Raw genomic sequence first — 21582 nt, forward strand, 5'->3', positions numbered from 1 at the left:
TACTCTTACCTTTAGGATAATTCGTACAAGAAGAACTACTCTCAGGAAAACATTTTGTTCAGAAAGCACCCTCTCCTCTTATCCAAACTGCCTGAGGTATAAAGATCATCACGCGGATTTTAACACGTTATCCATCTCTACCAGTTCTTTAAGGACGTCAGTGTAAGCAATGAATCACTGTAGCGCTTGATGCCTAGAATTTCTGAAACAAACCCTCCCTTGAATGGCGCATCCCAGCCCTGTGGAGTGGGAACGCCTTTAAGACTTGGGGTTATTTTGTAAAAGAAAAATCAGGACATATCCTTGTTCATGTATTACCTTCAGTGTCTGGGTAATGAGAGCAGTACCTAGGGTAATATTTATGTAAAAGCACAATCAGAGGTAATACTCACATGGGTACCAAGCTGTGGGATGACCCACAGGAGACACGTCATCTCATTAGCACAAGTCTCCCTAATCCTCATCGAAGCAGAATTCATTGAATCCTCACTTGTTTGCACTGTGTCATTATTTTCTCTCTTAAGCTGCATAGCAGTCAATTCAAATCCTTGCCATGCCACTTACCGCTGTGCAACCATGGGAAAGTTACTTAGCATTTCTGTGCCTCAATTCTTCCCATCTGTACAATGGGAATAATCATATACTTCTCTCATAGGGTTGTTAGGAGAATTGAAGCATTCAATAAAAATTCACTACTGATTGTGTTTGTGTCTCTCTTTCCCACCGTGATGACTTAGGGGAAAAAAAGGAATTCAGAAGAACCAAATAACACTCACCAAGCATTTACCTTAGAGACCTATAACACAATCATTTCTTATAGAAAGGTAGTTCCAAAAATTCCAGTTCTGGTGACATTTTAACTGGGCCCTAACGATGCACGCTTAGAAATGCATAAAGGACAATACCAGCACAATCAAAGGCTTTGTTCTTAAACCCCCCTTCAACCTGTCTATGTTTATTTCCTTTGGACCCTAACCATTATGTTTTATTCTCTCGCCTCTCCTACTGGGCTTTTCATCTTGATTCACCTTTTGAACTACCTCTTGGCTCATGAATGTTGCATTTCTTTCCCAAAACTTTCACTAGCTTGTGGCTTCCTGGAATGGTGTCTCATTATTTACTGTCATCCTTTGGTACTGACCCAGAACGCTTTCCCTTCAGGGCTTCCCACCAACTGCTGTGCCCCTCCTCCTGCTGTGTAGGGCTCTGACTGGCATGACTTTCTTCTCTCCCTGCCAAAACCAGGAGGGGACAGCCACGACTGCCAATATGTAAACGAATGTCAACCAGCATGGGAAAGTAAAATGCAAAATTAATAAGGATAATCTTAGCAGATTATGCTTTGGAGATAATTCCCCCAAATATTCTTTTTAATTTTTAAAAAGGGGCAAGAGGAACATAAACTTGGATAGACCTTACAGTATCCAAATATTGAAGACAAGACTAAGAGTGTTGAGAATTCCAGACTCTTGTGAATCCGCTATTCTTGTGCAGTGTAAACAGCAGAGACAGTAGGACGTGGCAGACACAGATTAAATTCAGATTCTGTCGCTAAATAGCATAAGACTGAGACTTTGACCTATTACCTCTCATCTGCATAATATGTTTAATAATATCAACCTCACAGGAATGTTGTAAAGATTAAAGACAATATAGATCAATTGGCCAATAAAGATTTCTTGAGAGATGAGTGCTGAGAGTGCCTTTGAATTAACAAGGAAGTCTTGGCACTTCCCTGATGGCCCAGTGGCTAAGACTCTACGCTCCCAATGCAGGGGGCCCGGGTTCAGTCCCTGGTCAGGGAACTAGATCCCACACGCCAAAACTAAAGATCCTGCATGTGGTAACAAAGATCCCACGTGCCACAACTAAGACCCGATGCAGCCAAATAAATAAATAAATATTTTTAAAAAGAAAAGAAAAGGAAGTCTCTAAAAGAGTGGAATTGAAGCAGGAGCTGTCAGGAGAGACTGGGGATGGGGAGGTATGGTGACTTGGGTATTACTTTGGCTTATTGATGGTGGATAACAGTTATGCAATGGATAACCTTTTGTTTAAAAAAATTCCTGAGACCTATGTATTAGCAGCTGAGAAGGTATTTCCTTTTCTCTCTGAGTTAATTTTTACAACTTCTTTTTATAACATAAATGAATAAATTCAAGAGAAAATATATGAGCTGGAAGAAGGAAAAACCAAGCGTCTCAGCCAACTCTGTCCCATCCAGTGGTCCCGAGGGAACTTTGGGACAAGGAGAATAAATCATGTTTGTCCCTCATATGTACAAAAACTGATGGAGTCCTGACATGGAACCTATTTGTATTGGATGAGAAACCATACTATTAAAACTTTCACCTGAGCTAGAAAAAGTGAAGTCTGAATGTAGATATCATTTTGCTTCAAACATACAGCCAGGTTTTGAATGGAAAACAAAGTTGCTCTGCTTTAGAAAAGGAACTGAAATTTGGGGATTGGAAACTGCCAGTGGAACAGAAAAGAAAGGACTTGGGAAACAGTATGGACTTAATTGTGTCCCCCTCCCTCCAAATTTATACGTTGAAGCCTTAAACCCTCAGAATGTGACTGCATTTGAAGATAGATCTTTAAAGAGATAATTAAGTTAAAATGAAGCTGTTAGGGTAGACATTAATCTGTTCTGACTGGTGTCCGTATAAGAAGAGGAGATTAAGACACAGAAGAGACACCAGGGATGCATGTACAGAGGAAAGGCCATGCTAGGACACAGGGACAAGATGGCCATTTGCAAGCCAAGGAGAGAGGCCTCAGGAGAAATCAAACCTGGAAGCACCTTGATCTTGGACTTCCAGACTCCAGAACTGAGAGATAATAAATTCCTGTAGGTTAAGCTCCCTAGTCTGTGGTATTTTGTTATGGCAGCCTGAGCAAACTAATATGAGAGAATATAGGGAAAGGACAGGAGAGGGAGGGTATGGCTATGACCAGAAGTGAAGGCAGCAAGCCAAAGGAGAGACAGCCAGTAAGGAATGGTGGATGGATGACCAATGGAGGCCATGGTAGAAAAATGATGACTCGTTAAATTTTAACTTTTGGCTTGCAGTCAGTAATAATGTAATTCCACTGTACAACTTCAAAGCTTCAGTGTGGTCTGCTAAATACAAATATGCCTTGTGTTATTGATACTTTGGTCAATGAAGGAATGGGGGCAGAGTTCAGAATGGAGAAAAGTGATTTAGAAAAAGGACTGCAGTTTCGAGAATCAAGAGAGAGGTAAAAACTAAAAACTGAGCAGATCCAGATATCGGAACAAGAGGAGACAATGGAGATTTGATGACATCCAAACAGCTGCTCCTGGAGTTGCTGGCATAACCAGACAGTACTGAATGAACGCCCTGTGAGAAGGTAGGTTTCCACCCTTAAGGGCCCAGAGGCATTGTGGAGTGCCTAGAAAGTGAATCTTAAGTAGGTATGAAAAAAGGAAAATGTCTAATAGGTAGTTACCATTTGGCATATTACTTTACACAGAATCTCATATTAACCCAAGACAGTTACATAGACCCACTGAGACTGAGCTCAGATTCCTTCTGAAAGGTTCCAATGAAGTAAATAGTCAACATTGTGCCACTATAGCATTGGCAGAAAACAGGCGCTTAGGTGATGTGTGTTGCATCTCTGCTCTTAAATTTAATAGCAAGTAGCCCTGATTAGACTAGCGTCTCAACACTCATCTTTGTCTTGACAGATTGCCACATAATCGATAATAAATATCCTAGTACACTGATGTGAAAGATAGTGAAAAGAATACAAATGGACTGAAAAGATTCTTGCACATTCTAAATGTTTCAGTACCTCTAAAGCACACACAATTAGATAACTGTCTCGTCTAACACGCAAAACAGTACTGTGGAACAGACTACTAATTTTACACTTTCTTTCTCCAGCCAGCTAAAGAAGGATTTCTACATAACAGGAATAGAATTTTCTACCTAATGACCAGTTTTTTTTTTTGGTTTTTTTTTTTGGCCGTGCCAGGCTGCATGTGGGACCAGGGATTGAACCCGTGCCCCCTGCATTGGAAACGTGGAGTCTTAACCACTGGACTGCCAGGGAACTCCCTAGTGACCAGTTTCAGAAGAAGAAAATTTTTATTATTGAGTTTTGCCTTTAGTAATTACTATCCTAAACAACCGACTTTGGGGGGCTCAAGTACCGCTCTTGTTATAATTGTAGTCTTGGTCAGTTTCAGTTAGGTTTTCCAGGGTAATTCCTAATTTGTACGATTGGGATTTGGATTGCACAATTTTTGTCAAGTCAGCAAAATGTACACCTATGTTGTGGTGAAGGTTTCATCTTCCTAAGGCTACGCTTACGGGCAGGAAAAAAACAAAGTTCGCCAACAAATAACCTGTCATTATCACTTGGTCGTAGAATTTCCTAGACTTCTGTTTTACTACTTAAACAAGAAGTTAAAGAGACAAGAGTTTTCTTCACAAACTTCACATATTTGAAAAAAACAATTGCATAAATTAGAACCCAAAATAACTGCTTGATACCTTCTTGCTTAGCTCCAAGTTACTTTCCAAATTATTATACCTTATAACAGGGAGCAAATTCCTTTACAAAAGAGTGTGCTACCCATGATTTTCTAAAACGACAGCTGAATTTGAAGATAAGGATTATGATAATGACACTATGAACACAATCCACTATTTTAATATATTTATCATTACACGACGTTATGTTGTACATTTATTTGTTAAGTTTGTAGTAGTTAGCCTTGACATTAGAATTCAAACTCTTGGAAAGCCCAGCTTTGCACGGTCCACTGCAGTTTTGTTAACGGAATGAATGAATTCCTGACAGTTACTAGTATATGTTTAGGTATCACATTTCTTTTGTTCTAGAAAAATAATTAAATTAATTGCCCCATAAAATTAAGATACAAAATAAAATATTTCTCTCACTTCATGACTGTAAACTTTAACAGAATTAATCAAGAGATATTTCGTGACCACTTTGGGTAGTACATTACTCACTTACGGCTTTTCCCTCTAGTTTTGGTTTTCCATGATTTTCAAATACAAAGGCAAAAAATAGAAGACGTAGTAATAAAGATGCTTGGCAAGGTCATACTTCCCTCAAGATGACGAGATAACAAAAGGATACATTTTTCAAAAATAAGTGATTATCTTGTCTTGAACTTTAAGTATATTTTTTAATGGAAATGCATTCATAAACTTCCATATACCTTATGAACAAAACCAAAGTTTAAGTAGAAATATCTTTAACTGACAATTATCTTTTTACGTTTCAGGCTTTCTAGTGATTAAGAAATCATTTCTGTATTATCTGCATTGGACAGAGCATGCTAAATAATATGGCTAAATCTACTGTGTCTAGTCAAGCAATACATTCCAGAAAAAAATGATTTTTAAAAACATTCTGACCAATTAAATTAGATGTAGTGGTCAGGCTCTCTTCTTCTTTTCTTTTTTTGGGGGGGGTGTCAGGGGATGTTGCTATGGCCAATGGTTTGGCTGGGTGATCAGGGACTCGGAAGAAACATGATTGGGAAATTGGGGACAAAGAAATTCGGAGAAGAGGTATGTGGATAGATTTACCAGAATAGCCAAAGATCATGAAGGTGTTTGTGTCCTACGTGAATGCTCACCAAAGGGTGACGCCAGCAGAGGAGGATTATAATAATCAATAGGATATAGGATAACTTGTTCTGTGGACACCAGTCAGCCTCTTTCCCCAGCCATCACTGGAGTCACCCAGTGGGCTCATGAGCGAAGTGGCCACGGTGGCAGGGGTGGAGGTTATGCATGGGCTCAGCAACACAGACAGCCCCTCAACAAGGCCCACCTGAGTGGCCACAGCCACTCAGCAGACACCAGCACTGAGCTCCCTCATGGTCATGGTGCCATTCCCCCCCGGGTGACCAGCCAGCTACCCGGCGTCTGGTTGATTACACTGGAACATTTCCATCATGGAAGGGGCAGTGTTTCGTCCTTGCTAGAATAGACACTTATTCCTGATATGGATTTGCCTTCCCTAAGACTCTCTTCTTCTGTGAACGTTCACTGAGTTCCAGTCAGACTGGGCTACAGCCTCATACTGACCTCATACACACCCCAGGTCTTTTCTTTTCTTGGAGCCTTTGTGCATGGTGTTCTGTCTCTCTGGACCATTCTTTTCTCTGCTTTTATAGCCAATTCCTGCTCATTCTTTAGATCCCAGCTTATACATCATCTCCTCAAAGAGGCCTTTCTTGACCACACCATCAAAATAACTTATTTGATATTACCACATCTTTTTATTTGGATTCATTTTTTGTATTATTTTTTCCCTTTTCTCCCACTCTCATCCAACTGAGAGGGAGAAGAGATGTTAATTACCATAAAAAAGAGGAAATTTAAAGCTCTATGGTACATGAGGACATAGTGAAAAGTTGCCATCTATGATCCAGGAAGTGGCCTTCACCAGACACCAAATCTGCTGGTGCCCTGATCTTGGACTAACCAGCTTCTAACCAGTTTACTTATAAACTTACTGTTTATAAGTAAAAAAATAAAATAAAATAAAACTCAAAAAAAAAAGGCTCTATGGTAATTTAGAGGAGAGAAATACTACTACTTTGAGGATGACCTAGAAAAATTGTGCAGGAGACATGCCGTTCCTTGCACATAGCGGGAGAGATGGCATTCCTTCGTGTCTAGGTGTCTCATGCAACCAGTGTGAACATCCAGGACAAAGGGAATAGCTGTCCCATTTGAGTCCAGCTTCCTCTCCTCTATTGTGATATTGCTGCCTATTTATCAAACCTCACTGCCTTCACTATGTTCATTTTTCTTTCCTCTGTTCACGAACTAGTGATTGAAAAGAAGTTGTGAATCATCACATTTACCTTAGCTGCTCTGAGGTTTCATCCTTCTGAGTGTTTGCAAAATGGCACAGAGTCTCATCGTAGGAGGCGGTCCAGGAGCAGTGGTGTGGTAGCAATTCCACAGGCTATGTGAATAAAACCAGGAGAAAGACAGTGAGCTGGGCTTTGGAGCCCCCCCGACCCATCTCCCCTCTAGCCCAGGCACATAACGACTGTTCACCCTCACTGCTCTTACTTACAAACATGTGCTCTCATTTCTAGACTATAAATGTTGTTCTGCCGTCATCTTTAATGAATCTTCTGTGCTACTACTGCACACTTGAGAAGGTGAGAGCATTAAACTAGTCAAAAGCCATAGGTGTTTCCAAATTCTAGGGAGGAGGGATTGGGGTCAAAACATTTGCCTCAACATGGATGGACTTCAAGGGTATTACGCTGAGTGAAATATGTCAGGCAGAGAAAGACAAACTGTATGGTATCACTTGTATGTGGAATCTAAACAATACCCAACTAGTGAGTAAAACAAAAAAGAAGCAGACTCACAGAGAACAAACTAGTGGTTACCAGTGGGGAGAGGGAAGCGGGGGGGAACAATAAATGGGTAAGGGATTCAAAAAAGGGAGTTATTATGGGATTAGAGGAAATCATGTACGTGAAACTTTAAAAATTGTAAAGCACTATAGAGTTTTAAAATAAATAGATAAAAATTTTTTTAAGAACATTGATGGTTGAGGTAAGTGAGGCTGTTGTTAGTAAAATAAAACAGAAAGTGGGAAAAAATGGCCTGCCTGCTACCTAAAGTGCCACAGGTAGGTAGATCAATGGGTTCACTGTGAAGAAGTACTACTCAACACTTATGAGCTCAAAATCACAGATACATTGGGTGGGCCAAAAGATGCCTTCGTTTTTAAGTAAAAATAAAAGACACATTTTTCATTTTCACCAAGAACTTTATTGAACAATGTATTCACCCTCTTGTTCCACTATCTTCTGCCATTTTTCAGGCAACTTCATAATTCCATCTTCCCAGAACTTTTTATCTGTTTGAGCAAAGAACTGTTCCAGGTGCCTTTTACAGTCTTCCAGGGAATTGAAATTTTTTCCATTAAGAGAATTTTGTAAAGACCAGAATCGATGGAAATCCAAAGGTGCAATGCCTGGTGAATACGGTGGATGAATCAGAACTTCCCAGCCAAGCTGTAACAGTTTTTGCCTGGTCATCAAAGAAACATGCGTCTTGCAGTATCCTGATGGAAGATTATGCATTTTCTATTGACTAATTCCGGACGCTTTTCGTCGAGTGGTACTTTCAGTTGGTCTAATTGGGAGCAGTACTTGTTGGAATTAATTTTTTGGTTTTCCGGAAGCTCATAATAGAGTCCTCCCCTTCCAATCCCACCATCTACACAATATCACCTTCTTTGGATGAAGACCGGCCTTTGGTGTGGTTGGTGTGTCATTTCGCTTGCCCCACGATATCTTCTGTTCCACATTATTGTACAGTATCCGCTTTTTATCGCCTGTCACAATTTGTTTTAAAAATGGAATTTTTCATTACGTTTAAGTAGACAATCGCATGCAAAAATATGGTCAAGAGTTTTTTTTCACTTAACTTATGTGGAACCCAAACATCAAAGCAAGTAACATAACCAAGCTGGTGCTGTTTCTGTCCCTATTTTACAAAGGAAGCCCAGAGAGGTTAACTAGCTTGTTCAAGATGCCTCAGCTAGAAAGTGATCAAAGCAGGCTAACGGCAAAACCCTTGCTCTTAAGGATAACGGTACACTGTACAGCAATAACGCCTTGGGACTTTTAAGAAAGGTGCTTATATTTGATTCCAGAAAGCAGTGAGCCCATCTGTGACTTCCATAAATTCTAGTTCTAGGTTTGACTTGCCTAGCAGGTCAGCTAATAAGGCCCTTAGCTCACAAAATGGAAGGTAAATTTTCTGGAGTAGGGAGTTTTACACCTACACAAACCAAGGCGATATGCTGGCCCCTCACCTCCATCAGGTTTGTGCCACTGCTGCCTATCTGTCAAGCTCACTGCTTTCACTATGACAGATTTTTCCTTCCCTTTGCTGGCAAACAAAGAGTTCACTGAGAGGTGGTGATTATTAGTATTTACAATAGCTATCGCAAACATCGTTTCCTATATGCCTATAGCTTATGATTTCATGCAAATATCTGAAATGTGTTAACGAACTACAGCGTTATGAGTAACATTTCTGAGAAAATAGATTTTTTAATCCCCCTTTAATCAAAGCTATTGCCTTTATGTCCGAGAGGACAGTTACATTATCTGATTCCATGTCATCTTCCTTCCTTCCCATCTTCCCCTTATCTCTAAACTCCTTTTTTTCCCCATTTCATTCTGCCTTTCTTTATTCTCTTTTCCTGTACAGATTCATTTTAAGAATTATTGACCTAGAAATGATGGCCTCTCCCCTCCACTAAAAAAAAAAAAAAAAAAAAAAAAAGGAAATTGTCTGTGTTCCTGGAGAAAATAACAGAAAACTTGGTTTGAGGCAAAGGGCAGGTTCATGCTCTACTAGCCAAACATTCTTAGGAATCGTCTGCTCTGGAAGACCCTGAGCAGCCTCTGATCTTTGAAAAAGAGAAAGCGTTAGTGCTAAAGGAACAGTTGCTCATTTGTTTATTTGAAACACCCTGAAGACGATGTCAAGGAGAAAGAAACACGGATCTTTGATTTTCTGATATTCTCCTAAAACTTTCCATGTTCCCTGTATCGAGCAAGGTCTATCCAGAAAACCAGAAACCAGTACACATAACAGGAAGATTTCAACACAGGGAATTGATACCATGGAAGATGGAAGTTCTGAGACGCCATGTAGGCTCCATGAGACAACACCATCGGGGCCACTGCCCTCCCAAAACCAGAGAAGAGAGTGGGAATGGTACGAGAGCCCAGGGCCTGGGGCCACCAGGGGAAGGCTGAGGCCAGAAGGAGGGCACAGGCACTGTCAGAGATGCTGCCTGACGCAGGGAGAGAGAAGGAGAAATCCCAGGCTGCCCCCTTCTTCCTGCCTGCCCATCTCCTGTCAGCACCATCTATTGACTGAAATGGGCCGAAGGCGGGCGGAGTGGAGGCTTGGGAGTGCAGCCTACGGGGCCATTCCCTCTGATCCAGAGCTGAGCCCAGCAGATGAGAGGATTGGAGCTGACAGCAATCAGGACAAGGATGGCACACTCCCGTTCGCTCCTCCTCTTTTCCCCACCAGAGAGCTGTTATTCAATCTAAAAGAGTGCAACTTTAGAACTCATGCAGTAATTGGTCGGCAATCCAATTATGTTACATCATCGAGATAAACTTCAAGGAATAATGTGTTTAAAACAGCAAAAAAAAAATCTACTAAATCAATGTACAAAGGATCTTGACACAAAGCTCCGTCTCCAGGACGTTTATTGAAATTTAGCTGCAGGCTAGTTCCTTGCTGAGTTTTGCTTTTCTGTTTTCCTGGAATATAGTCATGAAGTCAAATCTGGCTAACTTAGGCCAGTAAATCACATTCTCCAAAATTACATTACTTCTTTATACTTCCACGGAGAGATTTCAGCGACTCTTTCAGAAGAGTAGAAAAGATGATGAAGACTCAAAGAAAATAATGCAAGGTTTGGACTCTTTAAAACTTTTTTTAATTTCTCAATTTTCAGAAAAATATTCTAGTCTTAAGCATTCATTATAGCTTATAATTTAAAAAACCTTAAGGTATGTTAAAAATGACCCCAAAACACTAAATTCAAATTTAACTGGACTTCCTATATTTTCCTTTGCTAAATCAGGTAACCCCATCATAGGATTAAATACAGATTTCTGTTTTATCATGGTTTTAAAAATGGCTTAATTACCAGACATACTGAGTAGAGATGGCCATCCAATAAGATTAGCCAGGAATCAACAGACAAACTAATATCTATCATTCTTATAAATAATTTTAATAAGTTTTCTGAACTTATTTAGTTTAGTGTTTATTTTAAACAATTTACTTTAGAAATAAACAAATCATCCAATAAATAAATAGGAAAAAAAACTGTGACATTTAGGAAAACTATGTTTTGAGTCCTGATCCTATGATTAAGTGAACATACGCCATTGGAAAGCCATTTATCCTCTATAACTTTATAAAATGATCCTAGCTCCTTTTTCTTGGAAGAAAACAAAGACCTAGATTAAACTATGAAAGCTCCTTTATGCCCATTCCTCTCTCACTCCCTTCCATAGAATTAATCACTGCTATAGTATGAATATTTTTGCCCTCTCAAAATTCATATGTTGAAACTTAATCCCCAGTATGTAGGTATTAGGAGATAGGGTCTTTGGGAGGTGCTTAGGTCATAAGGGTGGATCACTTGCGAATGGTACTGGAGACCCGAGAAAGCTCCCTCGCCCCTTCTGCTATGCAAAGACACAGCACAAAGATGGCCATCTATGAACAAGGAAGTGGGCTCTCACCAGACATCTAATGTGCAGCTGCCTGGTCTTGGACTTCCCAGCCTCCAGAACTATGAGAAATAAATGTTTGTTGTTTATATGCCACCCAGTCTATGGTATTCTGTTATAGCACCTTGAACAAAGACACTAATCATTGATCTGTATCATGCCCACCATTTTGTATGCATTTATAGACATACATGTATTTATGGACATGTCATTTTTTATTTAGAAAAATGAAATTATATTTCACACATTATACTGAGACTTTCATTTACGTCTTGAATGTCTAAAATTATTTATTTAATTTTACTAAATATAGATAATACACACAGTGGTGACAAGCAGACTCTAAAACAGCCTCTCTATGATCTCCAATTTCTGGTACTCGGGCCCTCGAGTAATTCCCTACCCTTGAGTGTGGGATGGTCTAACAACTTGTATTAACAAACAGAAGAAGGCAAAGGTAATTGGATGTCCCACAGAAGAGTAGGACGTAAAATTTTGACTTGCATTTTACTAGCAGACTCCTCCCACTGCCTTCTCAGTTGGCATGTTTTGATGAAGCAAGCTGTCATGTTGGAGAGGAACAAAGGCCTCCAGCCAATAAACACCTAGGAACTGAGGCTCTCTGTACAACAGTCCTCAAGGAGCTGAATCCTACCAACAATCATGTAAGCCTGGAAGTAGATCCTTCCACAATCCAGTCTTCAGATGAGACTCCAGCCTTGGCCAACACATCAGTTACAGCTCTGTGAAGACTCTTCACACAAGGGACCCAGCAAAGCCATGCCTGGTTACCTGACCTACAGAAGCTCTGAGATAATAAATGTGTGTTATTTTAAGTTTCTAAATTTGTGGTAATAGTGCTACACAGTAATCGGTAACTAATGCACACATGATACAAAATTTAAAAGCTATAAAATTTATTTCTGTGAAAATTTAAGTCTCCTTCCCATCCTTGTCTCTAGCCAATCAGATCCCCTTCCCAGAGGCAAACACCATTACAAGCATCAATTCATATCAGCAATCTGAAAGCACTTTAAATGTTTAAAAGACATTAATAAAGGTAGTACGATCATTATTCATACTAAAACTCCAAGATTTACAAAAGATACTAAGATTTTGAGTTAGCAGAAGATGAGAACAACAGGTATCATTACATAATTATCTCACAAGGGACTATATGGAAAGGGCAGGAAAAGTGACAGGTATCAGATGAGCACATGGCAGAAATTCCAAGTACTTTCACAAGATTGTGTCTAATGAGCTATTGCTCATAAGCAGAGAGTTCCAAAGATCATTAAACACAACCTTAATACCATTGATTCAGTGTCCTATGCTGACTGTTAAGCAAGGCATTATCAGGATGAGTGAAAACAAACTAGAAAGCATTGTACTGCATGGTTCAAAGCCAGGTCCCTGTATATGACACCACACGTGGAATACCGTTCATCAGACCACAAAATGGCTTGATGTAGCCAGAAATGACAGTGTTGGAACTAGGGTGAGAGACTGACTTACATGCTTGAGTTAAAGAATAGGTTAAAAAAGGAAAGAGCTTTCATCTGGAACAGGAGTGAGCCCTTTTCTGTAAAGGGCCAGATGGTAAATATTTTAAGCTTTGCACACCAGATGGTCTCTTTCCCAGATACTCAACTCTACTGTCGTAGCACTAAAGCAGCCACAGACACTACATAAATAAGTGGGCGTGGCCATGTTCCAATAAGATTGTATTTACAAAAGTAAGTAGTGGATTTGACCCAAGAGCTTGTTGACCCCTGATCTAGAAGGGTAAATCAAAGGATGAGTACAGCTGAAGTCTTTCAATTTGGCACCTGACTAAAAACTTAGATACCAAGAAAAAAAAACTCCTAGCTCATGCCAATTCCCATGCTGCTTTCTGAATACACTGATTTGACTATCATTGAAGATATCTTTATTTGTTTTTTATCTTTTTATCCAAGTATAGCTAATTTACAATGCTATGTAGTTTCTGGTGTACAGCAAAGTGAGTCAGTTATGTTTATATATTCTTTTTCAGATTCTTTTCTTTTACAGGTTATTACAAGATATTGAATATAGCTCCCTGTGATATACAGTAGGCCCTTGTTGTTTATCTATTTTTATATAGTCATGTGTATCTGTTAATCCCAAATTCCTAATTTATCCCTCCCCTCTCTTCCCCTTTGGTGACCATACCTTTGTTTTCTATGTCTGTGAGTCTGTTTCTGTTTTGTAAGTAAGTTCATTTGTATCATTTTTTAGATTCCACATATAAGTGACATCACATGATATTTGTCTTTGACAAATACCTCACTTAGTATGATACTCTCTAGGTCCATCCATGTTGCTGCAGATGGCATCATTTCACTCTTTCTTATGGCTGAGTAATATCGCATTATGTATATACATATATATATATATATATATACACACACACACACACACACACACACACAATGTATATATGTGGTATATATATATTTACCACAGAAGATATCTTTTTTTATTTGAACCAAAACTGCTGCCATTTTTACTGATTTTCTGCCCATCTAGAACCTGAGTCATCTTAGAACTAAAAGAGAACCTCAAGTTAAGAACTGCCCCTCTTTTTCTCAATGCCCTGTCTTCTTACCATTCCTCTTCCAGCTGTTTGGGAGATTCTAGGACTAGAACGATAGTACTAGATTGGGAAATGCTATCTTTAATAGAGGTCTCCTATTTATCTTTTGGGATTCCTACTACCTGTTTTTTTTTTCAAAGATACTTTTTTATTAGCCAAACAAGTACCTACAATCCGTATTTTTAAACTCTATTGACTGAAATTAGTGTTTTTAAGCATTTGATACTAAAATTATGTTGCTTCAGGGCAACTAAATTTAATATTTATAAGTCCATGTCTAGCCCATATAACTAGACATTTTCTATTTTTGTGCTAAAGTTACTCAAACACTTATAAGTTTTATTAATTTCGTAGCATTCTTTTCCCAGATCGTTCAAATATGTATTGTGTATTTTTATGTTTCATGGATTTTTGTTTAAAAAAAAAAAAATCCAGTCCTTCGTGTGAGAGAAAGAGCTACACACAGATAGCCGTATGTTCACACATAGCTGGTACAGCAGAATAAAATTAAACTGATTTTATTTCCCGGTCCTAGTTCTCCAGCTCACATGGTTGACACTCAGGATAGAAGACAGGACCACAAGAATTAAATGAGTTGCTCAATTTTATGAAACTACTATGAAGGTAAAATATATTTTAGGGGCTTCCCTGGTGGTGCAGTGGTTGAGAGTCCACCAGCCAATGCAGGGGACACGGGTTCGTGCCCCGGTCCGGGAAGATCCCATGTGCCACGGAGCGGCTGGGCCCGTGAGCCATGGCCGCTGAGCCTGTGCGTCCGGAGCCTGCGCTCCGCAACGGGAGAGCCACAGCAGTGAGAGGCCCGCGTACCGCAAAAAAAAAAAAAAAAAAAAAAAAATATATATATATATATATATATAAGGAAAATAGACTTCCTGTGTATATGATTCTTATCCTTCTTCTTAAAAAGAAGTTAAATGTTTTCATTAATTTACATCCCCAAACTTTCAAAGATTATGAGATTTAAATTAAAGTGTGTCACTTTCATCTTTCTAAATTCAGAATGCCATCATCTCTAAAATATAAACTGGATTCTTAAGTGACCAAGCTTGATGAAGCAAGATGTATGTTTGAAATCTTTCTAGAGGTTAAGACACCACAATTTCACTTGTGTCTGAACCAACTCCACATAAACAAAGTAAAGTGAAACCCCAGCCTGAGACGCTCTGGCACTGTCTAAAAGCGGGAAAAGGCCACCTTCCTGCTCCCAGCCTCCGCTTCCTCCCAACCGAGACGAGTGGGTGTTCCAGCTCTGCTGAGATGCCATACACGACTTCTTTCACTGCCTCACTAAGAACTCTGGCTCACCTCTGGCCAAGCTACGATCCACAGACCAAAAGGCAACTACGGTTTGGGGAATATCAGTGAGCTATACAAGCAAGTGTCAAAATTCCAACTCCCAAACATACACAGTTTCTAACTTAACCTCCCGTCTCCTCTAATTATGGTCACCTCCATAGCGGGAACCATGGTGAAATGTTTTAAAACTCTTCAAGTTTCCTAGAATTCACCACTTACACAATAGTTGATCTGGTAAAAGGCAACTGAGACTAAAATTAATCTGTAAACACATTCCTAGCAGAGAACAGAAGTCATCCAAAACTTTCAGAGAACACGACTTCAAGTTCTCAAATATAACTAGATAAATGGCTCTGAACTGCATCTCTACTCGCCTGTCTGCCCCTTGGTGAACACAAGGCCAGAAAACAAAAGGTGCCCAAAAGCCAGGTGGTCTAATTACGAAGTAGAAGCAAATGATGCCGTGTGAACAATCAGAAGCTGCAAGATCAATTTATTATTTATTGAGAGATAACTGTAGCCTCTCTCTCCTCACAGGCAAACTAACGTAACAACATTTAATGGGGCTGGCAGTATAATCAAGAAAGAACTCAGTTTCCCTGGTTTCCAACACTGGACTCTATCCACTAAAACCTGTATCAAGACTAATTCTCTTCTGGTAAAAGTGGGAAAAACAAAAACGGACGATCAAGAGAAACCTGGTAACCTAATCACTTAAGATATCTACTGGTACTACACACCGTCACCTTTTAGAATTGAGTGATGTACTTATTGTATAAAATAATCAACTCCGATTTTAATATATGAGAATTTCACAAGGACTAATTCAGTGCTTTAGAAATGGGGAATCAAAAATGAATAGAAATTTATATAAATAGGAATTATAAGATAGAAATCATGTGTGTGTGTGTGTGTGTGTGTGTGTGTGTGTGTGTGTGTGTGTGTGTTATGACACCACAGTTTAAATCCAGTCTCATGTGTCTAGTGATCTGGCACACAGATACTAACATTCAAAAACTATGGATTGAACATTATTATGTGCACAAGTTTACATTAAGGTAACACCTGCTATTATAACAGGTAACAGTGATATAAGGCAACAGAAGCATGTTTCTGGTTCATACACTATCCAATACCAGGGTTCCCAGTCAACAGATAGTTCAAGCTATCTCCTCCTTGAATTTCTGCCCTCCAAAAATGCTTCAGAGTCCTCTCCATTCAGCCAAATGGTGAAGAAGACGACTATGGAGGAGACACACTTAGTTTTTAGGCACTTCAGCCTAGATGTGAAACATATCACTTTATTCCACATTCCATTGGCAAGAGCTAGTCACATGGCCACACCCAGGTGCAAGAAAGGCTGGGAAATGTAGTTTCATCTGGGCAGCTGCTTCCCAGCAACTACTCTGAAGAATATGAATCTTCTGTGCACAGCCAGCAGTACCTACCACAATTATTACAGTAGATACTATAAGTACCAAATATAGTAAGACATAAGGCTAACCATGAAATACGCCTTTGTCTAGATTTTTGGACCTGTTAAAATATGATGAGCGATTCACTCAAAATTTAGCTAATCAAGACAACTAATATTTAAGGTCATTATATGTATTAAATATGAAGCTAACTATATTAACCCACAATCAGCAATCATGTATTTTGAATTGGTGATTCATAACAGTGTGAGACTAGGAGAGATGTACTAACATTCTCTCACATTGTGTCATGACCATACCACGACACTAGCTGGGTAGCATATGTGGAAAAATAAAGCCTTACATTTTTATTAGATTTGAACCTACTACAGACAAGATTATTGTCTCTTCTGTTTGTTTGTTTTGTTTTGTTTTGATTTTTATTTTATATTGGAGTACCTTTAACAATGTTGTGTTACTTTCAGGTGTACAGCAAAGTGATTCAGTTATATGTATACATGTATCTATTGTTCTTGAAATTCTTTTCCCCTTTAGATTGTTACATAATACTGAGCAGAGTTTCCTGTGCTTGCAAAGATTGAATATAATCATGTATATAGAAGTGACTGCAAGTAGATGGCTTCTATTATAATTAACTGAAAAATTAAGATCATAATACTGAATTCATAGATTGTTAAGCATATTAGACATAATATATACTTTCAAATCTAGTACATTATAGGTGTTCCATGAAAACATATATAATTCCCATTCTTGCTCTCCTTTTAATGAGCAAAGGCAGAAGTTCTGGGCTTACTCTTTGTTACAATAGAAAAGGTAAACTACAAGGAAGGATTTCTTATGGAAAAAAACAAGCAGTAGAAATTTGTTAAGCATGAAATGGGTAAAAAGAGGAGAGAAATTGGTCACCAGCTCTGATTCCTGAATAATTTCATCACGAACAAAGTGAAATTAATAGGTTGTTTAAACCAATCTCATCCACAGATGCTTGGAAATGAAGACAAGTGAGTGTGGGAAAGAGAAGTCTAAAAACACCTCCAGATTATGGAGAAGGCTGGTGTTCCTGATCTGTTTGGCAACGAAACTGACTGCTAAAACCACAGGCGGCATTTTGCAGGAAAGAAACAAGCCAACCTTTTCAGTTACTTTGTCCTTGATCTCCTATTCTTGGTGTAACAGAATCTGAAAGAAATTCATGTGACCCATATTGAGAAAATACTTCTAGAAAACCCATTTTGGGGAGGTAAGAATATAAAATCCTCAGAACATCAAAGATTGACTTATTAGAGTCATACGTTGGGAGTGATTTCCCTCCTTTTAAAAAAAAAAAGGTTTTATTTTTATTAATATTATTATAAAAAGTACATTAATTTTTTTATCCATGATTTAAAATATAGCAAAACACACGAGTCCCATGCTGCTATGATTGCTGTTGGATGGGAAGAAACACTTCTTGTTTGATGCCAATCTCAAAACACTCATCCCTTCAACACCAGTGTAGACACAGGGTCTCCACCCTATGCCTTCTCTGTCCACATCCCACTGAATTTACTGTTAAACCACGCCCCCTTCACTCCATTGGCTGCACAAGTTCTAAATTTCTTAGTTGATTTTCATGAATAAATGGGTTCCAGGAGGGTAAGAAGGGTACCATTTTAAGAAAAAAATTAATAATTTAAGTCCACTTTAAAGAATCTATCATTTAAAGAATGTTAGAATGGCCTCAAAGTTAGTGATGATAATTTAACAAAGAAATACTGCTAGATTCTTGAGTACTGGCAAATAATAGCTATCAATATATGATATATGGACTCAAGCATAGTGCCCATGCATTATATTGATAAGCAAGAACTCTATGCTCAGAATTAGTTGCTATGGATGGAGGGTTGAGTGGTTAATCATTAACAATTTATTGAAGATTTATTTACTCTATAACAATTCTATGGGTCTAAAATGAAACTTTTTTCTTTTGTTTTAAGTGATGTTAATGTTTCTGATAATAAGACCATTTTTTAAGACCATTTTTTAAATTTTGTTGACTAATTTATTGAGCAATGGGATAAAAAGTTTTACGGCGTATCTGTTTTGTATTTCTGAAATGTTCTACTTTCATGTCTGAACTTAAAAAAAAAAAAAAAAACCTTCTTATCTTCAACCCTTGTTTCCCTCCCTCTAATAAATAATTCCCTGCTTCCCTAGTCTATATATGATGAAATGATGAGTGGTAGGCTTCTTATTAGATATCATTCCCAACTTCTCTATGACAGATTGGCAATGGTACCAAGATCAGCTTTTTATCTGAACCTTGACTCGAGGGAAAAAATAATTATTTATAGAGCTTTAACAGTCGAAATAGTTTATTATACTTAATAAAATAGAAATATCCAAATAAACTAGAAGTCAGTATAATAAAGTCCACCAAAACAGTTGGACACAAATTTTCCTATTATATGAGAATTTTCATGTAATTCGAGAAAAAAATATGTTCTTTGTGTTTCCACATATCCTCTTATAGTGCCTATATTTTATGATCACAACCCACTCTTCATTCCAGTTTAACAACTAAACTTTTTCCTTTCCACATACAAGATTTAGAAGGAATTTGATCATGTTGACCTTTTGATTTTAACAACCCAGGATTAACCTAATCAAGAATGGAAATAATGTGGAAATGCTACAGATCAAGCCTCTCTGATTCAAATCATTTAACACATTAATTCTGACAGCTGGAAAATCTTACTCAGAAAAAAATGCCAGCAGCACGTTTAATGACGAAAAGCAAGAAGCACGAGCCTCTTCAAAACTCAGAATGACGCACTATCCATCTCATACTTTACAGAACCCCCTCTATCACAAACCATTTTATCCTCTCATCTCTGAAGCATCCCAGACACGTTCTTTAACCATGAATTCACAGGCCTTTACTCTGCGTGAGCCTCGGAATCGGCAACCTCTTGAGCCAGCGCGGGAAACGGGGAAGGAGCCCATGGCGTTCACCTGGGTTTGCTGAAAACAGCGAAGCAGAAAAGAATGCTTTGCTTCCCTTGGCCTCTGTGTTCCCTGTTTATGTGTAGCGGGTCATTGTTGGGAAATATTTCCTCACCTGACGTTCCAAGAAATGGAGGACCTCACAGTTGTTTTATGGCTCAGTCATTAAACGCGTGAACGTTCCATCCTGCCGGAATCACTGACGGAACCAGGCTGTGGTCTGAACTCCTTCTCAGAAACGCTGCCACCATGTGGCACGTTGGCGCTATGACCGGAAGAGCCCTATAGGTCACGTGGTTCATTTCAACATGGCTGGGCTCCAGCAGAATCTATTCCTATAACTTCCTATTAAATCACTCCCGCAGGCGCAGAGTAAACCGTAGCGAATCCTGTGGAAATCTTGGGGGTTTTTTAGAATATGTGAACTTCCCTCCGCTACACTGACAATCGGACAGCTTAAGTGGGTTATGTGTTTAAAGGGAAAAAAACAGTTTTTAAGAGCAGAAATAAGAAATCTGTTTTTGCAACGTTATAACCCGTGTGCTTTGTATTTTATAGAGATAGCTGCCATCTGAATTATTAAAATGTGTGCTTAGAACCCACAAATAAACAATATCAATTCATCTGAAACACATACAATTTAAAAGAGATACATTTCCTCCCACCAAGTGTCTACAAACCTATGGATTCGTTACGTTAACACTACAAAAAATTATTCAACCGTATTTATATTAAAAGTAATACTTGGGGGCTTCCCTGGTGGCACAGTGGTTAAGAATCCACCTGCCAATGCAGGGGACACCGGTTCGAGCCCTGGTCCAGGAAGATCCCACATGCCACGGAGCAGCTAAGCCCGTGTGCCACAACTACTGAGCCTGCGTGCTGCAACTCCTGAGCCCTGCGTGCCTAAAGCCCGTGCTCCACAACAAGAGAAGCCACTGCAATGAGAAGCCCGCGCACCACAAGAAAGAGTAGCCCCCATTGCCGCAACTAGAGAAAGCCCACACGCAGCAACAAAGACCCAACACAGCCAAAAATAAATAAATAAACTTATTTTTTTTAAAAAGCAATACTTGGTAAATAGGAGTTGACACCTTAATACAACCAATAATAAATAGGAACATTTAACTTTAATCTCACTTTACACGTGATTCTTACAATGGAGGTGTGAGATAAATTAATACTGCAATCTCCATTTCACAACTGAGAAATGTAGATGAAGAGGTTAAGTAATCTCAAAACAATATTAAATATTTAAAGTGGACTCAGAGCTCTGCAACCCCTAATTTCTGTTCCAGTATTCAACCTTCAACTGTAATTTTTTTTCATTCAAACACCTTTTGAATACCCTGTAAATTTTTTTTTAATATAGAATTTCCTTTTTAATTTTCTTATTAAGTAACCAACTTTATATATCCTGGGAGAAAAATTAGAAAAAGACAATTCAGAAATCTAATCCAGCCCTTCAGAGGTGTGCAAATTACCCTGTCGATGAACACAGTTAAAAAATCTTACATCTGGGGCTTCCCTGGTGGCGCAGTGGCCTGCCGATGCAGGGGACACGGGTTCGTGCCCCGGTCCGGGAAGATCCCACATGCCGCGGAGCGGCTGGGCCCGTGAGCCGTGGCCGCTGAGCCTGCGCTCTGCAATGGGAGAGGCCACAACAGTGAGAGGCCCGCGTACCCCAAAAAAAAAAAAAAAAATTCTTACATCTGATCTCATTCCAATAACCTATTCCATTTAAAGGTATTACAAATCATGACTACCTGCTCCTCCTAAAAATCTTAATAATAGTTAACACACATACAGTGGTTAAAATAGGCAGGGTATTTGCATATATGTGCCAAGTATTTTTATTTTTACACATACTAATTCACTTAAACCTCTCAAAACGCCCA

The 21582-nt window shown here is 38.9% G+C and overlaps 1 long non-coding RNA gene across 1 annotated transcript in view; it reads right to left on the reverse strand.

Annotated features, from left to right (window-relative positions):
- Positions 1 to 21582, reverse strand: part of LOC132425725 (uncharacterized) — a 211695-nt gene that overhangs the window by 163770 nt on the left and 26343 nt on the right. Inside the window, exon 3 of the long non-coding RNA XR_011246458.1 lies at positions 6887 to 6990. This is a non-coding gene — a long non-coding RNA (uncharacterized lncRNA). The remainder of the gene's footprint in view (positions 1 to 6886; positions 6991 to 21582) is intronic.

Source organism: Delphinus delphis, chromosome 5, assembly GCF_949987515.2.
Source record: "Delphinus delphis chromosome 5, mDelDel1.2, whole genome shotgun sequence".
NCBI lineage: Eukaryota > Metazoa > Chordata > Mammalia > Artiodactyla > Delphinidae > Delphinus > Delphinus delphis.